Source organism: Oreochromis aureus, linkage group 9, assembly GCF_013358895.1.
Source record: "Oreochromis aureus strain Israel breed Guangdong linkage group 9, ZZ_aureus, whole genome shotgun sequence".
NCBI classification, from domain to species: domain Eukaryota; kingdom Metazoa; phylum Chordata; class Actinopteri; order Cichliformes; family Cichlidae; genus Oreochromis; species Oreochromis aureus.
The window spans coordinates 33,735,773-33,744,915 of NC_052950.1; the positions used below are offsets into that span (position 1 = coordinate 33,735,773).

The following is a 9,143-nucleotide window of genomic DNA, read 5'->3' on the forward strand; positions in this document are numbered from 1 at the left end:
AGGAGGCCGAAAAACCTCACAGAAGAAAGAGGGAGAAAAAACACACCTGTGATGAGTGTGGGATGGGTTTTACTTTGAAGACTTCACTAAAACGGCATCAGGTCATCCACACTGGAGAGAGACCGTTTAGCTGTGACTTGTGTGGAAAGACTTTTACCCTGAAGTGTTCCCTAAAAACACACCAACTCATCCACAGTGGAGTTAAAGCGTACAGCTGTGATCAGTGTGGCAGAGCTTTTACTCACAGTAGCTACTTACAGAAGCATCTAGTTACCCACTCTGGAATTAAGGCATACAGCTGTGACATCTGTGGAAAAAGCTTCAGCCGGATAGGGAACCGAAATACACACCTACGCATTCACACCGGACATGATGTGTACTGCTGTGATCAGTGTGGTAAACTATGTTTAACAGACGCACAGTTACAACAACACATGTTTACCCACACTGAGGAGAGACCTTATAAATGTGACCTGTGTGAGAAGACTTTTAAAACTCCACATTGCCTGAGACGACACCAACAGATCCACACCAGAAAGAGACTTTACAAGTGTAGTTACTGTGAGGTATGTATTTATTTTTTTATCTGACTGTTTGGAACAACTCTGCTCATTAAACTGTGTTAGCATGTTAGCAATTCTACTGCATGGAAAAGCAGCTATAATAATGGTATTGTAGTATTAAGTAGTATCAATGCTTTATTATTATTGTTTATTATTTATTTATTATTTATAACTTTAGTACTCTTAGACATTAGTGTTAAAAATACTAATTTAATATTATAATTGCAGTGTGGTGTTGGGGGTAGTAGTGTTATTCTTGTGTCCCAGTCAGCTGAATGTTATAACTGCACAGTTACGGTGTTATTAATACAGTATTAAATTAGTTTTACTGCAGTGTTACATTAGTAGTTTAACACTGTGTTGGTACCCTGCAAATATTAACAAAGGAGTACTTTAGTGTCAGTCAGATGTTACTGTAACATGAAACAACTATTACTGTATGTAACTATATGGTGGTAGTATTGTAGTTATTGTAGCCCAGTAAACTGAGTTTTTTTAACTGAAACAGTAAAATGTAATTGGACGTCTGCAGAGATGCTCTTTATTTCAGGCGACGTTCAGGATAAAAATGTTGAAGGACTGACTTACACTGTCTTTGTGTCTTTGTTTAGAAGCAGAGCGACACAGATGGATCCAGTTCTCAACCCTGTCATCACTGTGGAGGTGGGAAAGTATTTCACTGTGACCTTTGTGGAAAATCTTTCATTTATCAAGAAAGCCTGAAAATACATCAACATAAACACGCTGGAGACAAACTGAACTACTGCAAAGAATGTGCGAGAAGCTTCACCACATCAAGTGGATTAAAACCACATGAACTGATTCCCAGTGGGGTTAAAAGTACGTCTGTGATCAGTGTGGGTCATCTTTCATTACTGCAAGTGGGCTTAAAACACACAAATGAGTCCACACAGGAGAGAAACCATACAAGTGCAGACACTGTGACAAAAGCTTCTCACAATCATCTCTTCGTAGTCTTCATGAACGTACACACATGGAAGGAAACTACAGCTGTGACCAGTGTGACAAGAGCTTCAGGAATCTCAGTTCATACTCCAAACACAAACAATCCCACGTTACTAATAAACTGTTTCACTGTTACCAATGTGCCAAAACATTTACTAAATTATCTGTTCTGTGCAAACATCAGCGTGATCACTCAGGGCTGGAATCACTCCCATCACTGGATCACAGTGAATCTGAAGAGACAGAACGATCCTCTTCTGCTTTCAGGGTCAGACTTAAATCCCTTGGGATCAGGCTCCACAGAGTTCAGATTGAATCTCCTGTAAAGATCTGATGAGGCAACTATGAATGAAAATGGTTCTCTAGTCTGATTTTAAGCTTTCTAAACTGTTCTGCTTCAGAGCTCACGTCGAGTGGTTTGCTTTGTTCCAGCAGTTGGATGAAGAAGTTTGAGCTGTGATTTCATTTCCTGTATTTCAGAGTAAAGACTGAAGTGACAAATGGAAACATGTTTACAGTCAGAGTCAGATGAACTGTTTTCAGTGGCACAGATGGAGGTTTATCAGAGGAGGAGACTTGGCTGTTCTCCACTCACACTGAACAGGGTTCCTGCAGCTTATTAATAATCTGACCTGAAAGTTATTAAAACTTTCCTTGTAACACTGAGTTACAGTAGGGGGGCTGCTCTGTAATCCAGTTCAATAACACATCTCCTGACATTAAATATAAGCTTATTTAATAACGTGGATCTCTTTTTATCCAGATTTTTATTCAGATGCAGCAACTGTGGTAAGAATTGACCCGGATCTTTACAGATCTTACAGTTTAGTGTCAAGTTCATTTTCTTGTTGATGCAGAGAATTTAGATATTTTTGGACAATAAAAGATGCATGTAAGTGCCATCTGCTGTTTTATATTTGAGAAAAAAGGTTGAAAGGTATTTAACATATTTTATTTTGTGTTTAAGATGTCGAAACAATTAATTTTGGGAATTCATTTTTAAAGTTGTGGTTTCATTTGCTCAGAGTTCATCAACATTTTCCTCATACAAGGTGGGATGGATCCATGCTTTTATGCTGTTTAAGACAAATTCTGAAAGCTGAACATTGCAGAGATTGAGACCCATTAGACCAGGCAGCATTTTTCAATCTTCTATTGTCCTGAGCTGTGGCCTCAGTTTCACTGGAAGTTTAACCCAAGTACAGTCTTCAGCTGTGTACTGGTCCATGGACCCGCCTGTCCTCCAGGAACACAGGTACACATCCAGGACAGGGAGGAACGCTGGTTTGAGACCAGAGTCAAGGAGGCCATTTACGTGAAAAGGGAAAGACTCTGAATCAAGGAAAGGTGCATTTATTTCCTTTGCAACGTCCATTTAAATTTCCATTTAAACACAGACAACAAGTAACTAGACTAAGCACAGTAGGAAATGGTTTGTTCTCATCAGCAACACATGGGCAGAATTACCCTTGACCTTAAATAACCCTGTACCTACCTCTGCCATAACCAGTACATAAAATGAAATACAACCCTCTAGTGGTGATAAAGACAGGGAAATAAGAAAAATGGCTCCTAAACACCAGCTCCTAATTACATGAGGCAGAGGACATAGCAATTATTGAACTTAAAGGAGCCATAATAGGTCATGATTAGTGATATGTGGATCTATACTGAAATATTGATTCCTCAAATACCAGTAACTTATGTTCTAGAATCGATTCTCATATTAAAATATCAATATTTTAGTAATTTAGGGTAAATTTGTAGTTCATCATTAAGAGGAACACAGTGGAAAGAAAATAAGGAAATACCATTCTAATTGTCTACATGGGAAGGAACTACTTCCTCTTCTGCCTTTCATAGTCATGTTTGAAATAAAGCTGTATAAATGTGTCGCAGAGCCTGGCGTGCGCACTCACAACAATGGCTGAGCATAACTGGAGTCATGTGCGGATGTATTTTATCTCCACAAACAGCCGAGACGTGGTTTGCAATACATGTGGCAAGAAAGTGAGTTGTTGTGGCAACACCACTAACCTCATCAAACACCTCAGAGTAAATCATGTCAGAGGATATGACGAGCATATGTTGAGGCGAACTGAAGAGGAGAGGATAGGGACAGGTGCTGCTAGGGCGAGACAGACGTCTCTCGCGGAGTCCTTTAGTGCTGCAGGCAGGCAATGTGTTCAAATAGCGCACAACTTCATTTTTTTTTATTATATGATGACTTCTGCATTATTCAATTCAATTTTATTTATATAGCGCCAAATCACAACAAAAGTCGCCTCAAGGCGCTTTATATTGCACAGTAGATCGCACAATAATAGATACAGAGAAAAACCCAACAATCATATGACCCTCTATGAGCAAGCACTTTGGCGACAGTGGGAAGGAAAAACTCCCTTTTAACAGGAAGAAACCTCCGGCAGAATCAGGCTCAGGGAGGGGCGGGGCCATCTGCTGTGACCGGTTGGGGTGAGAGAAGGAAAACAGGATAAAGACATGCTGTGGAAGAGAGACAGAGATTAATAACAGATATGATTCGATGCAGAGAGGTCTATTAACACATAGTGAGTGAGAAAGGTGACTGGAAAGGAAAAACTCAATACATCATGGGAATCCCCGGCAGCCTACGTTTATTGCAGCATAACTAAGGGAGGATTCAGGGTCACCTGGTCCAGCCCTAACTATATGCTTTAGCAAAAAGGAAAGTTTAAGCCTAATCTTGAAAGTAGAGATAGTGTCTGTCTCCCGAATCTGAACTGGAAGCTGGTTCCACAGAAGAGGGGCCTGAAAACTGAAGGCTCTCCCTCCCATTCTATTTTTAAATAGAGATTGACAGACCACGTGACTTTCGCGCATTGCATGTGTAGAATTATAGGAATTATTTTATGGTTACTGTTCATAACCATCATCTTTATCATTGCATTAATTATCATTTCATCCAAGCATTTATTGAAGTTGCTGGCATTATGTTATAATTTGTATTACAGGGGTTATCATAATCAAATATTAACATGTTTGTTACAGATCCAAGAAGAACCACTTTAAACTATAATTTAAATGTTATTAATGCTTTTATGATCTCTGTGTAGAGGACAGAGACAGGAAAATACACTCTGTGCCAAAATGAGACAGGAAATGCGTCTGCAAGCCATGCTTTTGCAGAAGTGAAACTGTGCACCCACAGATAGACGAGACACACATACAGAGAGACAAATAGTGAGAGGTCATGACACGCACGCAGTACACAGCATGCGCGCGCCTTGCACGTGCACGCACACACACATACACACCATGGTAGATCTATTTTGGTAGGGCAGAAATGCAGAAGTGTGCCGACGTACTTAGAGGAAGTGCACCAGACGGCGACAGCGAAGAGGGAAGCACCGACCGAAGACAATGTTTTTAGAGCGATGTTAAGGTCATGGAACATTTTGTGGTTTGGATTGACGTAAGCTGTACTATTGTCTATTTTTGTAAAAGAGGGGGGCTTTGTTATTGTACCTATATAAAACCTTGTCTCATGATTGTAAGTTCAGTTCGACGCTGAAATCTGCACAGCGGTCGGACTCACACATGTGTTTATTAAAATACTGTCTAATTGCACACCGGACTGGATCTGTGGTTATTTATGGATTCTCTCTCAACATTGAACCCTAACATTTGGGGGCTCGTGCCCGTGAGAGAGAGGTAGAGGGTAGATGGAGAGATCCGGGGTCCGTGGTAATTGGACGGGCAGAGACGGTAATCAGTGGTGAAAGTGAGCAGGCATTCCCCGGGGCATTTAAAGGTAAGACACTGCCTGTTGAAATATATTTCCAAAAGGTGTCACATTGGGCATGTCAAATTAAAAGCCTGGTCACTGTAATTACTGGTGAATGTCTGTTTTTTTAATTTTGGTGAAGTTTTCATGAAGTTTACCGGTTGAAGTAATGATAAGGAAGTATAAGTGACAGTACTGAGTAATGAGAATAAAGGAATGAAAAGAGAATTAAAGCAGTTGGAGCTGCTAAGTGAACTCTTAGAATGATAGGGAATTTGGTCATTGTGTGGGTTCAAGTCCCATTGGTTATGCAATCCTTAAGAACTTTCTCGGAGGTGACGCTCCCTGCTGGATAGAGAAATCTATCCTTCACCTAGCGATGACTAGGGATAGTTTCGGGCAACATCCGAAGAGGACTGGGGAATCTCTAAAACTGTTGAGGGTTGTCCTTAATCTTAATCCTGGTTTGGATGTAGATTGTTGGTTCAAATTACTCTAAATTTTTCAAGAACGGCAGCTGGGCTGCTAAGAAGCGCATTTTTCTCCTTGGTAACGCTTGCACCTGGGCAGGACGCTGACCCTTGGCCTACCCTGAAGAGTAGGGATAGTACCGTCGACAGCGGGGGAGAACTTGGGAACCTCCGAAATTGCTAGGAGTTAGAGTCTCCTATTTGCGCTTTTTTGGCTACGATAAATTTGGTTAGGGCATTAGCAATCGGGCCACCATCAGGGACGGAATACTGGCTAAAATTGGTCGCAAAAAAGTCAGGGACTTTATCGGTCGGACCGTTATGGGTAAATTTGTCGAAATTTATAGGATTTAAGAGGCCTAAAATCTGTGCAGTTGTAATTAAAGACGTCTGTAATATAAAATATGAGATCTATGAGTAAGATCAGTCTCTGTGTCAGTAATGCACAGCCGGATGTGCACTGATGGTGTGTGTAAATGCAAATGAGCAGCAGTGACGCGCAGAGAGGGTGGTTTCAATTTCGAGAGGACTGAGAGCTTTTTGCTAAATGCCTGTATATAAGAGGTTGGTTTTGCTTATTATGAGAGTGTAAATACAGTTTGAATATATTAGTGTGGATGTATAGTAAATGACTGAATTTTGATAGATGTATATTTCGTGAGCCATAAATGTTGGTGTGTGTTATTTTCAGTTATGTGTGTGTGGGGAGAGGCTGTGAGACGATGAGAGGTTTCAGTTTTCCTTTTCTTTTTTCTTTTGACTTGCTCTTTCTGATTATGGAAGGCATGTCCAAAATACTCGTATGAAAGCGTATTTTGTGTGATTTTAACTGTGTGAATGCTGTCAGTATTTGATTTGAGTGACTGGGTGATTTGTCTGAGTAAGTGAAAAGGGGAAGGTTGAGAGAGAGAAAGGCAGTGCGTGTGAGACGATTTATGGCGTCTGAAAGAGGTTAGAGCATTTAAAAGGTGTGTATGGAATAAAGGAGTGTGAAATATATTTCTTGTGTGATGAAAAGTAGGATGTGCTAAAGTTTGAAAGTGCTTTTAATTCAAGAAAACAAAAACAAAGGAGTTAGATTAGTTTGAGGAACAGGAAATATGGTTCTGTGTACCGAGGCTGCTGCAACAGGAAGTATGTGTGTGTGTGTGGGACAGGAAATGCATGCCCATAAAAAGGGAAGCTCACGGTGACAAGTGTGCACCCAGAGTAGAGAGAGATTTAACTCTGGGCAGATGAAGCAAAAGGGAGGTTTTAAGATAAAAATGAATATGATACTAATTGTATGCTTTAGTGTGTCAATACAGGTGGACTCTCTCAACATTGCAACCTTGAGTTCAGCAGCAGAAAAGTAGATTAAAAGAATTGGGAGAATAAGCCAGTCTTTGGCTCGAAATTGTGCGGCTGGATCTCTCACTTTGTCCCTGAAGCGGAGAAGAAGTTCAAAGGACAGTCAATCGCCTGATGAAGACCGATAGAACATCGTGGACTTGAATACAGCAGGCAAACGACAGTGCCACTGATCCATTAACACTGATGACGACTGACGACCAGCAGCGGCATGTAAGAGTACTGCAACATGTACTGTGAAAATACAGGCTGGGCAGTTGAACAGTGGGATAAAGAATTGTGGAAGAGCACTGGACATTGAGTGATATTTTGCCATGCTGGGACTTAATCTGAAAGAAAGACTGTAAAGAAACAGAGAAGAAGACAACAGCTGAGTTGAGACTGTGTTTGCTGGAGCTTTGAAGCCCGAACAGGACATTGTGCAGAGAGGACCAGTGAGAGATGAAGCTGGACGAGTTTGACTGCGAGAATATAGGATATAATTGGATTGAAAATTGAAGCCTGAACTCATGAATTGTTTAGGGATGTCCACCACCGCATAACAAAGAGGTAAACATTAGAAAAGGTAAGAATAATGAACGAAGATAATTGTCATTACCTTAATGAATAGAAAACACACATACAAATTGTTACATGTGAGATTATTTTTGAAATGAATCAGAAGTAAGATAGTTTGAATCTAAAGCTCAGTGGTGAAATGCATAAATTAAATATGAATATATAGGATGCAATGAAGAAACAGCTGACACGTAGTGTACATTAACATGAATACATCGCAAGGCAACGAAGAACTCAATGAATTAATTTAATGAAGAAGCAGTTTACACCCAATTAACATAAAATGCAGGGAAGAACACGCTTACATGCCTGGCATAATTGGTGTTTCTGATCAGAGATAGAGAAATGGGTTATTTAACCACTGGTGATAATAATGAAAATGTCTTAGTTTTGTTATTTTCAGGAGTAAAGCAGACTTGGACCGGCTCTCCAGATCCAGCAGTCGGAAGAAAGTTAGAGGTTAACATCTATGGATAAGTTAAGGCAAGTTTCTGGTGGAATTGTTCACAGAATGATGTGTCCAGGAACCTGAAAAGCAAGCCCCAGCTCCTGGCTGAAGACCAGGAGGGCGGTAATTTAAGGTGGGAAATCAAAATGTGGGTTAGTAACTCGGGGAAAAAGAAAACTGACTGTTTAACTGGAGAATTGGAAAGGTGTCTGACAGACTGTGAAGCCATAGATGCAAAATAACATATACCCATACACACACAAACAGAAAATGCATTAACCTTATAAAGACGAGCTCTTGAAGCTTAATGAACAGATATTGATTAAAAACCTGGCTAAGAACATAAGCATATGCAATGAAGATCTGCTTGCTGCTTGTATGAGTGAGAGAATGGTGTGAATGTTTCATAAAATAGATGGAAAAAACAAAAGAAAAGTGTTTATAAGAGTGACTCAGGAGTGCTCTCGTGCTGTGTGATCAAAATCAGTGATTATTATAGAAAGAAAATGAAAATAATTCAATAATGTGATAAGGTTTAAACATGTATTTTTCTTGTCAAGTTGGCAGTTGAGCTGTGAGTCTATGAGCAGAGACACTTCCTCTCTTCATTTTTCTTAACACTTCCTGTGTGGGTGTGATTGAGGCCTTAAAGGAGGGGTAGATTGTTCAGAGGTGCAAATTTGATTAAAGCTGCAAGCAGCGATATGAGGGCCCTCGCACCCCCGGCGCGTCGAGCCAAGCCCAACACCTAAAACCAGCGCTTCCGATCTGATGTCACATTGATGGAATTCATGCATTTAACCACCAGCTAAAATTTCATCTCATTCAACCATTATTATAGTCGTCCCACTAGGTGGCGCTCTAACCATTACTGACAAATGGCATAACAAACATTTCCGAGCTCGAGTCTCATCACGCCTGCGACCTTTGGGAGAGATTGGACATTGTGTTTTTGAGCGACAGCAGGTTACTGCTTTTTGGCAAGTGATTGAAACTCCACGTGCCGCCATGACCACCCCGTT

At 40.5% G+C, this 9,143-nt stretch overlaps 1 pseudogene; it reads left to right on the plus strand.

Moving 5' to 3' along the window:
• LOC120441840 lies at window positions 1-1,855 on the plus strand (annotated as a pseudogene).
• The last annotated feature ends 7,288 nt before the right edge of the window (window positions 1,856-9,143 follow it).